This window comes from Parasteatoda tepidariorum, chromosome 10, assembly GCF_043381705.1.
Source record: "Parasteatoda tepidariorum isolate YZ-2023 chromosome 10, CAS_Ptep_4.0, whole genome shotgun sequence".
Classification (NCBI taxonomy): domain Eukaryota; kingdom Metazoa; phylum Arthropoda; class Arachnida; order Araneae; family Theridiidae; genus Parasteatoda; species Parasteatoda tepidariorum.
The window spans coordinates 4,777,772-4,792,193 of NC_092213.1; the positions used below are offsets into that span (position 1 = coordinate 4,777,772).

Sequence of the window (14,422 nt, forward strand, 5' to 3'; positions counted from 1 at the left end):
AAATCTTTTTGCATTGTAACACAACGCGAGCCTTTATTTTAAACATGGATACTGTATAATCACGAAAGAACGTTACCATAAACCGAAGTCACTTAATTCCAAAAAATAGAATTGAGATGTCTAAGCAGACGCCACTTCACTTAAATGTCTACTGAAAATTCATCAAAGATCAATCAAGTATCAATCAATAGAAATATGTTTCTATTAGAATGGAAATAAGAACAGTTCAATAGGAATAGTATAAACATTGGGTTGCCATTCACAAAAACAAAATACCGGTAATTAATTGAATTGTCAAGTAATCATCCAGCTTAGACATCTCTAGAGAGCTCTTACTACAAAAATAACAGATGGTTTGAAAAATCGACCTGAGGATAGAAATTTACTGTGTACTCTGATCTACTCAGGAAATCAGTTATTTCTTCTAATCAAATTTCACAATTTGTTACTAAGCTCGTCAACAGAGAGCGCTGTTGTGGAAACAATAAACCTGTGGGTGTTCGGTCGGAATAACCACTTTTGGCATGAAATACGCGGTGTAATCTGAAGCCTGAATTCACAGCTAACTTTAAAATTTTCGCCAGACTTGATAATAAATAAAAAACAAAATTACAAATTTTGAACGTAGCAAATTAAATATTTTGTTGATTAATCCACTACATAAGAAAAATATTTGTAAAATAGTAATTTTAAACTATTGGTTTGTTCCAGCATATTTTTAAAAAATGACGTAAAAAGTAAAACAAAGTTACTCAATTTTAAGATATTAAATACGTGGTTTAACTTACCCGGTTTCATAACCCTAAACAATCTGGGTCGTAAATTAATTACCAACCGCATTAATTAATTATCTGCCGCATTATTAATTATATAAGCTTATTTTTTAGAAAATAAATTCATTTCAATTACAGTAATAAAACATTTCTTTTAAATTCTTCCATTTTTTTAAAAATTAAACAATATCTTTTGTATAAATTTAATCAATCTGTTGATTAAAACTACCGTTATGCATAAAACGCTAAATTAAGGTAAATAGAAAGTATATATAAAAAAAAATGGCAGGAAATATTCGCAGCAGTTCCATGACCTCAAAAGGTAAACGATATAGCCGAAAAACGTTTGGCCCCTACCGAAAATGGAAAAACATCTCTATAAGTTATTTTCCCGTTAAATGGAAGGTTTTTTTCGTTGTCAAATAAAATCACGCAAAAAGAAATAATAATAAAAAACAATCAAGCTTCCGCAATTTGTTATTTTATAAAACAAAAGGTTATTTTCTTTGTTAAAGATGTATTGTTAAAAAAAATCTTGCGTTAATTATCGACTGAAAGCAAATGGCGAGAACTTACATTCTCTTCCGGATCACTCCATTTCACCAATTCCTATTTATTTAAAAGTGAAGAACGTGTTTTCAGATTTTAATGAATTTAAAAACTTAGTAAATTAGATGAAAAATGTTACGCTTGATGTTTGAAGTATAATCAACGAGTCAAATAAAATCAATTATGCATTGCTGCCAAAACACAAACAAACTTGCTTAACAAATTACTTCACAGATAAATAAATAGTATCAGCCACATGAAAGATTTTGAACGAGTATTAGGAGTTTTGGTCTTGCTTACCTCATCATATATTCATTCTTAATCATTTTCTCTTTGCTTATTTTTTTTAAAAAAAGACTCTAAAACTCTTTAAAAAATAAAAATAAATAAACTCTTTTGCACTCACAAACACATTTTTTTCTTTTCTACTTTTCTCTATACGAGCTATATGCTAGACCTCACGGTCGTTACAAATTACATTTCATATTGAGAAAAGCAGTGAGAATAGAACTTAGGTTAGAAAACAAAACGAAGTTCTGCTTTTCTCGATACGAGTTGCGTGCTAAATTCACATTCGTTGCAAATTATATTTCACATTAAGAAAAGCAGTGAGAATAGAACTGTTAGAAAACAAAACGAAATACGGCTTTTCGATCTACGAGCTACATGCTAAACTTCACGGCCGTTACAAATTATATTTCATAATGCGAAAAGCAGTGAGAATAGAACTGTTAGAAAACAAAACGAAATACGGCTTTTCGATGTACGAGCTACTTGCTAAACTTCACGGCCGTTACAAATTATATTTCATAATGCGAAAAGCAGTGAGGATAGAACTTAGGTTATAAAAACGAAATACATCATTGAGCAATTAAAATAGATACAGGAAGCGAACGGCAATGTTTAAGGAGCAACATTATAAATGTAGTCAGTCGAAGAAATAAAATGGATAACTTTTGATCTACAAATATTGGAGTATACTAAGATGCAATCTAAAAGGTTTTGAAAAGTTCACTTAAAATTAATTAATTAGAGCACACATTATTTTAAGTGACTAAATATTCAGAGAATTACGATTACAGGTTAAGTTAGAATTATTTAGACACAAAAACTTTCTCTAAATAAGCATACCTTTATTTTTTCACACAATTTCAGATTTTTTTACCCTTAAAATAAGGAAGAAATAATTAAAAAAATATGAATCCAATATTCAGGGAAGAAGTCGAAAGTTTCTAGATTATGATATTTTTTTTATTTATTCTTTTTAGCATTTCGCAATATCTGTACAAAATATGCGAATAATATGCTGGGAAAAAAAGTCATTCAAGAAAGTGAAATAACGTAAAAAGAAGAAACCTAGATGAAAACGATCAAAATCACTGCCCTATTTTCAGTTTTTGCTAAATTTTATGAGCCCAGATAATACAGCATTGGAGTAAGTTATTAAATATTAAAAAATGAGACCACAAACACGTTTCAGTTGCACAAAACTGTGGCTTTTCTCCATATCGACGTTTTGCGCCATTTTCAAAATAAACATAGAGGGTGCTTGCTAAAGATAGGCTAAACTTGACCTAACGATCATGAATCATTTTAATCGCCAACTCATATCAGTTATGAAAATAGCATATTATTCGTCAGAAAGCAGCATTTCATGCGGCGACAGAGACTTCGAGAAACAGCCTTAAGGGTTAAAATTAAAAAAATAAAAAGAAAATCAAAATTCTTATAAAGCATTCATTTAGGTTCGGAAATGTTCAATTTTGCGCAAAACAAAAACTGGGTTTCTCCGAAGTTGAGCTTTAGAAAAGAAAAATGTTAAAACGGAATTTTAAAAAAAGGGGGTAATGAAATTAAATAAATATTGAGAGAAAGAGAGAGAATGCAATTAAAACCGAATAACAGCGAAAGTGATTCTTTTCACCTGGGCATAAATTCCACGCGGTTGAATTAATTCAGCTGGTGTTTTAGTATTCAACTTATTACGTACGAAGCAACGCATTGCCACCATTACCAAGTTAACGAAATAATCCTCGCTACGTGTTGATTGACAAGATTAGTTTTTATTGTTTTGGATGAAGAATTCGGTAAAATACTTAGCACAAAATCAATAACTGTATTTATTCAGTTATAAATGGAGAAAAAAAAGCTGTATGGATTATAGCTAATGTATTATTTACGATACGTTTCTTAAGATTGAAGGTTAAAGATAAGTAACGGCATTCATTTACTTTTTTATCAACAAGAACTATGTTAAAATCAGTTAAGATCATACTTTTGGAGAATAATTTAATTTAAAAATATTGAAAACTCAGAATTCATTTTTTTAATTTTATTTTATGAGAAACATAGTAAAATCAACGCGACGTGAAATTGCAGTACTAAAGGCGCTTATAGCCAAACAAAAACTTTTGCTCGCCAATGTTTTTAACTAAAAACATGAACAATTCTTAAAATGTTAACACACGTAATAGAAAAGACTTTTTGGTACCCAAAATCATCAAAGGATATAGAAAAACAGATTTATTTCAAAATAATAAGAATAATAATATTCAGTTAAATGAAGGTTGTTATGCAAAGTGAAATCTCTGTGTTTCATGTAGATATAAGTTAAATTTGATTAAAGTACTACGTTTGGAGATTTAATCACAGCCAATGAGGGAAAAAAGGGAATTCATGGAATTAACAATTTAACGACCATCCATTAAAGCCACTCAGCACTTCCTAAAAACGCTTTAAATTAAAATACATATGTGTGAGGGGAAAATTTAAAAATCTCTTGAAAAAATTCTTATTAAAAATGTGAAAAATTAGACGCGTGGCAATTTCGAGTCCACATCACGTGAGCTTTCGTAATGGGTCGCAGTTTGTACACGAAAGGAACACCAAGATATTCTTCCTCATCATAACTTCGTGTAAAAATAAGAAATAGTCAGGTTCAGATACAACAACAGTTCGCAAACAATAATAAACTAGCTCGAGCCGTGGTGGCTCAGGGGATAGAGAGTTCGAATCCCGGTACTGATCAATACAAATTCCGCACCCGGCTCGCACCGACCACCGTGCTGACGTAAAATATCCTCAGTGGTAGACAGATCATGGGTGAGAGTCCCCTTGTCATCAGAAGAACCGTGGCCGGTTCTCGTGGTTTTGCACTCCATATAACGCAAATGCGGGTTAGTTCCATCAAAAAAAATCCTCCACGGAAGCAAATTTCTCTCACCAATTGATCCAGGAGCTCTTGTCTTCTGGATTGGGTCAAAATGACAAGGCAACGGAGTTTAGCTTTAATAGTCGTAGACCCAAAAATGGGGTCAGCTGTTCAACGACGGTTGTGAAATGAAAAAAAATTGGTTTATGTAGTACACGCAGGATCGGCGATTGCCAGAGATCCAGATTAAATGTTTTCTATATTATTGATTTCCACCTTTTTTTTTTAAATTTCGTTTGTTTGAAAAATATAATCATAGGCTTTTTATTTTATCATTATATATTCATAGGCTATAAAATACATTCTTAGCCTGTTAAAATAACCTTTCATATTCCAGAAGGGAAAAAGACGTAGAACAAGATGGCTAGATAAGAGTAGGGTTAAAAGACTGGGGAGTTGAAATATAGCATCGAATAGAGCTAGATGAGGTAAATTGACTAAGACGGCCATGAACTGGCTGCAGTGTCTTTGAAGAAGATTCTTAGATTAATTTTCTTTTTATGGCTAAAAGTTCTCTATGTAAAAATTTTATTTAAGCTTCACGCCAATATTCCCATATTTAAAATGCAAAACAGAAAGAGTGAACTTATGGAATGAAAATGTGGTCTCTTTTCATTTAATTTCATTCATTTCATTCATTTCTTCTCAGTTTCATTCTTTTCAATTCAGTCATAAAAGTTTCATTAAGTTAGTTTCATAAAAACAGGAAAATTTTTTTTTAATTGAAACGACACTTTGTAATTTAGGAAAGCAACCAGAAAATTTTACTTTTTAACTGAAAAAAAAATTAACAATTTGAATTAATATTTTTTTAACGCTATATCACGACGCGTACTTCATTATTTTTCAATATTCGGAATTTTCTTTCTTTTTTTTTTTTTAAGTAAAAATTCTTTAGAAACAGAATAGCAAAATATCAAATTTTAGAAAATTTAGATACTTAAAATTCTATTAGATATTTAAGACTAAGATAATTAAGATTCGATTAGATACTTAAAAGAACCATACGACCGATTTCATTCAAATTTTGTATTTTGCCATGGAAAATTACGTTCCTTAAAATGATGTAAAAATTTGTAAACCTCACAATTCAAAATTATTTTGAATAAGCTTAAATAAAATAATTAAAAATAATAAATAGGTATTAATTTTTTTCGCATGGAATTATCTTGGAATTTAACGAATTTTATAATTGCCCTTAAAATTGAAGTAAGGGGCCTGTTTTCAGCATCGACCGAGGCGTAGAAACGTCTTCCGAAAGCTCATTTCTACAGGTTACGCACCTAATTATTTCTTGGTAAAGCAATAATAAATAACAATATGCATAAAAAGAACAACCAAGGAAGTTCTTTTTGAGGTTATTCATCGAATAAAATCATCGGATGATATCATCCACAAGGTGACCTAAGATTCAAGGAAAACCTATTTCATCACCAATGAAGATGCATCATTTTTAATTTTATTTTATTTAGCAATATACTTCAGAAAAAAAAGAAAGAAAAACTTTATTAGAGGTAAATGCAGTGAAGAAAAGTGGGACGCCATTTTAAGTTTTCATCTTCTCTCTTTCCAAGTTCGTAAAAGATGAAGAAAAAGTTCAGTTGTAAACAAATAGAGAAAACGAAAAAAACTAAACCTGTTTTACTTCTTCGTGAACACAGTTTGACGAGTTGAATAAAATGCTTTTTTTAGAATCGAATTTGTTTTGTTTCAAATGCTCTCACGTTTCTATCTTGTTGTAGCCGCGGGTTAAGAAGAAAGTAATGATTTCCAAGAACACATGTTTGTTTTTTTTCAGTCCCTTTTACTTTCGTCTGAGATTTTAACCTTTCTGTTTTTTCATTTGTTTGAAATGAAGCATGAAGATGTCTGTGAAGTATAACTGCTTCAACTCTTTGGAAGAAAAAAAAGATAACTTTACACTTTTTTTTGACAGCAACAAATTTAATATCATTCAATAAATAATTATGAAAATAATTGTGAAGTTAATGAAGTTAGATAGCTTAATTTTTTTTCTTCTTTTTTTAAGTACTCATTGATACTCAAAAATCTTTATGACTAGTTCCTCAAAGTTATTGAAATGAATTTTTTTATGAAAAATTTACTAATTTTTTAATTATAATTCAATACATTTTAGGTTACAAATTACCATGATAAAGAAAAGAAAGGGTCGCGATCCCATAGAAATAAAATAGAATAGTTAAATATTAACATGCATTCTTTGTTCTATATATCCTCACCCTATAATTGCAAAATTTAAAATAAATTGCCCCCAACTGTAAAAAGAAAAACGATGAATATTTAAGTTATTATTTGATAGATTTCATTTCCTAATTACAAATTTTAAGAAAAATTTATAAAATTGCGTGTGTTTAGTACATATATTACCGTGGAAAACCGAAATCAAGAGAATGTCGAATTTCACCGGTGAATGTCGACAATCACATAGTCACTTTGGTGAATGTCCGAAATATGTGTTATATCCAATTTTATATTAATTTATTCGTTGATATTATTATATTTATTCGATATTTTAATAACTGCTGAGGATAGATTAGGAGAAACATCAGTGTTTGGAATGCCGGTTAAAAGCACACTGGGCAATTGACCTTAAAAAAATCGATGTAGGGCATACCGGACAAATGTATACCGAGCAGTAGCTCTAAATATCAAAACTTCAGACTAGAGAACACCGGTAAGTGCATCTGGACAATGACACTTCACTAGACCTAGTATATATTTCGGACATATACCAAAGCGACTATGTGATTGTTGACATTCACCGGTGAAAGTCGACATTCTCCAGATTTCGGTCATTCACAGTAACATATATAAATCATTACTCGATGTATTTTGATCTTACATCTACAACCAATTCTAAGATATGTCATTTCCAACAAAATGAAACATACGTTAAATATTTAAATCACTATGATTGGATGGTTTTAATTCTACATTAAGAAACTACAAGCGAAATTAAGGAAATACGCACATTAAATATTTAATTCTTTGGTATATTTTAATTTTACACCTACACAAATATACATAAATTATACATCTACATAAATTTTACATTTACATAAATATGAAATACATATATTATTTAAACACATGTTATATTCCTTAATCTTACATCTACAAAATTAAAAAAAATAATAATTTGTTACCAACCCAATAAAAGTTAAAACAAACGTTAAATATTTAAATCACTATTATTGGATGGATTTAATCCTTCCTCAACAAAATGGAAACGAAATTAAAGAAACACGTACATTAAATATTTAATTATTCGATATATTTTAATTCACATCTACCAAAATATACATAAATTTTACATTTACATAAATATAAAATACACATATTATTTAAACACATGTTATATTCCTTAATCTTACATCTACAAAAACGTTTTGAAATTTTTTTTTCCAACCAAATAAATTATGCGCCTTAAATATTTATAAAAATTCCCCCGTTGACACAGTAGCAGTAATGGTCCTTTCTTTTTCCCCATTGTTCGTAACTATGTCTCACTGTCAAACATTCCTTAAAGGCGTCGAGAAGCGAAAGTATAAATCATTAAGAAGTTACTAACGCAATATGTAATAGAATTTTTCTCGTAGATGTTGCCACATTAACAATTACAAAACCTACCGACTCCAAAATTTGTTTAAATATTCTTGAAAAAGACAATGAGTATTGTGAGAAGCATCAAAATCAGAAGAAATAATGTGTATATCAGAATCAATGTAAAATGGCAGTATATTCTTCGTAATGTTTTTTTAAAACTTCTTACATTTCAGATACTTCAACACTAAAACATACCAACACTCAATATATATCTATTTCTACCATAGCCGATCAAATAATCGAACTCAATGTTTTTTGATTGAATGTACGAAATATGGATGTTAGGAAGGAAGTAAACTAAAAAAAACTTTGTTATAATTAAATAAAACTGTATATTGCCAATTTTTATGTTAAAAATGTCAAAGAATAACAATTTTTAATTTATTGCTCGACGCATTATATACAGTGTGTTTCCATTGTACATTTTCCGCAAACAAATTTCTTCTAATTATTATCATTTCTATAATTCTTATAATTATAAGAATATATAAGAATTATAAAAATCGCATTATAAAAATCGAACAAAGTATACCCGCGAGAGGAAAACTTTCCACAACTATATATAAGCTGGTATACCAGTTGTAAACTTTTGTATAAATATTAGCATTTCTTTTAATTAAAATTGTCCATTCATAACGTACTTCCGTATTAAACGAAAAGAAAAACTCGATTATTAGATTTTGTCACGGCATTCTCTTTATTTACTCCCGAAAAGGCGGAAATGCTCTTCCTCGAAGCTCGGTTGACAAAAAATAAAAAAAAGTTTAAATGCCTTACACTCGTAACAAAACTATGATTTTAAGCTATAAATCATATTGCCGTGAAGAATTATCTGGGCTTTAGAACAGACAAATAATTTAAATATTTTAATAACCTTTTAAAAATTAGCCAATCTAGCGATATTTTCCCACCTGGATGAAAACTATCAGAATCACTGCCTTATTTTCAGTTCTTACGAATTTCATCAGATAATGTAGCATTGGAGTAAGTTTTTAAACATTAAAAAATTTGAATACAAATGCTTTTCATTTTCGCAAAACTGCAGCATTTCCATTTATTAACGTTTTGCGCCATTTTTAGAAAAAGCATAGACAGCGCTGGCTTTAGATAAGCTAAACTCAGAACTTGACAAAGGCAGGGGCATACGGGGCAGTTGCCCTGGGCCCCACATCAGAAGGGGGTCCCCAAATCGAATTGAAAGTTTACTTTAGGGTTTCCTTCATTCATGAAAATTTTTTAAACAAAATATCAGTACTGTGTAAAATCCGCCAGTTTTATGTTGGCTTCCTCATTAATCTATCGCATGAACACAAAAAATCTATAGTTCGTAAATTCAAGGCTTTCTAGTGCGGAATTCAGCTAAATTTTCGCAATTACAATGGAAAAATTTGCATATAGCAAATGTAGCTGAATTCCGCCCTAACGGGGCTGGGGGGTGGGGAGACTTTACAGTTATTTTAGGTTCTAGTCAATTTTCTTGTTATATATGTATAATGAGGTGAAAAATTTAAATACCTGCATAAACTTCAATTCTTCATTACTGGAGTAGTGAAACAGAGGGGGTCCCTAAAGAAGTTTTTGCCCAGGGATCCAATTAGGCTTAGTCGGGCCCTGGCTACACTTGACCTGACACTCATGAGTAACTGTTGCAAACTCAAAGCACTTATGAAAATATTAATTTCATTTTTCTTTCATAGCATTTCTCCGAAATCAACTCCGACTTATACTATACTGTATTAAAATTTCTAACAAATACGATTTATTAATATTATTACTCATTTTTAAAAACATATGTGTATTATTTTCATGCACCATTACATTAAAATACAATATATTATAACAAAACCGTGGGAAATAAATATACTTTAAAATATATATTTGCTCAAAATATTGAAATTATGTAAAAAGCATTTTAAGAAAAAAGTTATATTAAAATATGAGTACATCACAATTATAAGCATCTTATCGCAAGAGGATTCGTTAAGAAACATTCTGTAACAAAAAAACTTATACAACTGATGCAAATAAATGTATCATTTTATACATACCATGTGTACTCGATTGCGAAAGTCCATTATTTATAGAATCGTTTACTGAATATATTATGTTACTTCCCTAGTTTCTTCCCTTAAATCAGCGTTTCTCAACCTTTCAGTATTCGCGGCCCAGTTTTCAATCATAATTTTCATCGCGCCCCCCCACTTGCAGTAAAATGTATGCAACAATAATGTATATTGAGTATTCTGAATTCTGTCTTTAAATTATTTTTAACTAACCACCAAAACAAAAGTAAAGTAAAAATCAGCAGCAATTGAGATTGTAGAAACTATGNAGTGCCTTTTTAAAAGACGTTTGCCAGTCTAAATGTTTTTTCTAAGGATAATTTGAGTAAGTGAAAAAGTGATTTCAATATATGGCTCACCTTTGGAACCTGTGGGAAACTTTAGGCGCAGAAGCTACAATTTTGAAATTGTACTATAAAATAAATGAAATTTTATTTTACAATTAAAAGTATACGTGATATATATTAGAGATAGGTGTAAGATGTTACAGAAAAAATTCAGATACACAGACTTAATCAGAAAATTATAAAAAAATCCTTAAGGCCAAGCCACCCTTGGCTCCCCACCTTAAATTTTGATTTAATAAGTTGTTTCACTTTAATAAGTTATTAAATATGTCAAAATGTTTTTTGCTTTCTATGTATATGTGCGCTTTCCTTTCATCCAGTTAATCAATTTTTTTAAATAATATTTTCTCTTGAGTATTCTCGCGCCACCCCTATGGTGTGCTCGCGCCCCCCTAGGGGGGCGCGCCCCACAGGTTGAGAATCGCTGCCTTAAATACTATTTTGAAATAAATTAAGAGACATTATAAAAAGGTCTCTTTTTGAGTAACGAACTAATTCCTTTTTTATTCTACAGCAATATATTGCGAATTGAGCAAAATTCGAAACGTCGATTGCGAAAGTCCGATTTTTACAGAATCGTCTGCTAAAAATGAAGTGTTCTTTTTTCTGTTTAAAATATTACTTTCAAATCAATTTAAATGACATAAGTCACTTTTACGGCAACAATTAAATTCTACATCTTTACCGGAGTATATTGCAAAATTCGATACGTAATTCATGTAGATAATATATAAACGTGGACCAATTATATTTATAGACATACGGCATTACACTTTCGTTTATTTTAATAAGTTCATAGTATTATGTTTTTTTTTTTTTTTTTTTTTTTTTTTTTTTTTCTAATGCGAAGTAAACTTTGTTTACACTTTGTATTAGTATGTAGAAATCAAAATTCCTCAGACAAAGATTTCAAAATACAAACTATTATTACGATTACCTGTCGAATAAAATGAAATCCAGACATCGTGACGCCACTCATATTTCTACAACTTTTTCGCCGAAAGTGAAAAAGAAAAAAAAAAAGTGAAGAGCAAAGTCAGTGCTCAAACTACCTTGACCTACGGGTTTACCGCATGATAAAAAGGTAGTCGGGGGACTGAACCTGACTTTTCTAATTCGAATAGAGGCGTCACTAGACGAACGACATTCCGTCACTCACCCTTTCTCGCTTGTTTTTTGCACTTACTCAGCTGGAAGTTCGAATTTCGGAAAATCTCTTTCTACCTCGCTTTTTGATAAAGGTGTGCATATCCTATTCAATTTCATTAAACTAATTTACGCTCGTAACAAAAGATATTTATAGGCATACGGCATACAGATATTTATAGACATTCTTATTCAAAGTAAAATTTTTTAAAGAAAATGCCAAGATCAGTTGATTTAAGCTTTAAAATTTAACTATAATTCCATCAAAAATAAATATTTCAGTATTAAAAAAATAGGAATCCTATACTATTTACTTTGATCAAAATATTTTGCATTTGGCAACAAATTTTAAGCAGAAAAAGACATTACATTGCAATTCAATTTACTCACTTAAAACATAAGACACAGTTAAAAACATAAGAAAAACTTGTGACAACCATTTTTTCCGATACCAAAGTTTACATTAATTTTAACTCTAATCTTAACTTTACCGAAAATCATACATATGTTTATTTTTAATTTATCTATCTTAATAGAATTATACCAACTTAAAAACTTATTAGTGAATTCATTATAGCCCAGAACAGATAAACGGAACACGAGTTTTCCATTTTATTCGAGAAGGAAAGAAAAATGTACAACTAAGTCACGAGACGACATAAGTCAGAGCACGAAAAGAAAGAACACGCGCATTCCAGGTGATGAGTATAGATTCATTCATTATTCGCAGGTGTTTAAAACAATTTTTCTACGAGAAAGAACAATCAATATAAAAATATTAACAGTCTATTAAGAAACGAAATATTTTGTCCTAGCAATAATTGAAGAATGGCAAATGAAAAGGAAGCTTATCAATATTTCGAATAGTTTAATGACTAACTCATTCATTTCGAAAGTCATTCTGCAAATTTTATTTCATTTTAAAACCGTCGTTGAACAACTGACCCAATTTTTTGGGCTTACGACTGCTAATATTCAACTCCATGGCCTTGTCATTTTGAACCCGGCCCAGAAGACAAGGGAACTCCTGGATCCTGAATTGGAGAAATTTGCCTTCGTGGAGGAGTTTTTAATGGAACGGACCCGCATTTGCGTTACATGGAGAGGAAGACCAAGAGAAGCTCCCACGGTTAGCCTGACTACAGAGGGACTGTGGTCGGTGCGAGTCGGATGCGAAATTCGTATCTGAACTCGAATCGACCAGTCATCGCTGTGATTCGAATTCGATGACTTAAACAAATTTTACAGTGAAGAAAAATTTTGCCGAAATATTTTTATACTTGAAAGTAGGACATCAAATATAGTCAGGTTCAGTTGGGGGAAAAAACAACACATTTATGTGTCTGGCTTTATGTGTTTCACCTTAAGTTTTGAATTAGTTCAAAACGTTTTGAAAACTTCACGCACATTATTTAATGGAGTCATGAAATTAATTCTAGAAAGAAAGTAGTTGAGATTTTATCATCGTGTAGACGTATTAACATAACACAACCTTTCCAAAATGAATTGCATTCTTCAACTTTTAAAATATGTATTTCAGTCACGGAAAATCTACATTTTTCTGCTCAATGTCACCGCTTACGGTCGACAAACTGAATATAAAATGCGCTCTCAAATTTAATACTTGAAAGTTGACTCTTTTTACACGACGTAAAATATACGACTGAAAAAAAAATTATTTCACTTTGCTTTTTAAAATTAAAAATAAGAAAAAAAATCTCATTTTAAGTTTGTGAAGCAATTCAGCACTGAATTGTAATGCCAGTATTAAATTCTCACATTAAGAAAAAAAATTATAATTTCAGTCTTTTCAAAGGATCATGATGTTATCATTTGTAAGAATCATAAGTATAATTTCAAGATCACGATCTATATGTTATCATTTGCAAGAATTATATGTATGATTTCAAGATCACAAAATCTATATCAAGATCTATATGCTATCATTTGCAAGAATTATATGTATGATTTCAAGATCACGATCTATATNGTAAAAAATGTTACAATTGACCCCACTCTCCCCTATAATTTCAAGATCACGATCTATATGTTATCATTTGTAAGAATTATATGTATTATTTCAAGATCACAAAATCTATATCAAGATCTATATGCTATCATTTGCAAGAATTATATGTATGATTTCAAGATCACGATCTATATGTTATCATTTGCAAGAATTATATGCATTATTTGATCACGATCTATATGTTATCATTTGTAAGAATTATATGTATTATTTCAAGATCACAAAATCTATATCAAGATCTATATGTTATCATTTGCAAGAATTATATGTATGATTTCAAGATCACGATCTATATGTTATCATTTGCAAGAATTATACGTATCATTTGACCACGATCTATATGTTATCATTTGCAATTATATGCATTATTTGATCACGATCCATATGTTATCATTTTCAAGAATTATATGTATTATTTCAAAATGAAGATCTAAATAAATCAAATAAATAAATAAAACAAAAAGTTTGTGGAGAGCATTTTAGAGACTTTTTGATCTGATAACCGAAAAGTAACCTAAATCTTTAAAGAGAAACGTAAAAAATCGCCATACTATTAATGATGTCTATGATACTCAATTCATTTTGATAATATGCACTATCAACGTACAAAATATATAAATGTAGATACAAAGTAAATCTGGCACCTACTAAAACTGTACCAGTATTGTGAAGTTTTG

The 14,422-nt window shown here is 30.1% G+C and overlaps 1 protein-coding gene across 3 annotated transcripts in view; it reads right to left on the reverse strand.

The window, feature by feature from the left end:
• The window catches only part of LOC107454270 (polypeptide N-acetylgalactosaminyltransferase 9), a 117,488-nt gene that overhangs the window by 73,804 nt on the left and 29,262 nt on the right, over nt 1-14,422 (reverse strand). Inside the window, exon 1 of one of the 3 annotated variants that reach the window (XM_071187093.1) lies at nt 11,508-11,668. The exons of the other annotated variants lie outside the window; for them this stretch is intronic. The gene's annotated coding sequence lies outside the window, so the exon portion shown is untranslated. Of the gene's footprint in view, nt 1-11,507; nt 11,669-14,422 lie in introns of those variants that run through there. 3 annotated transcript variants of the gene reach the window in all.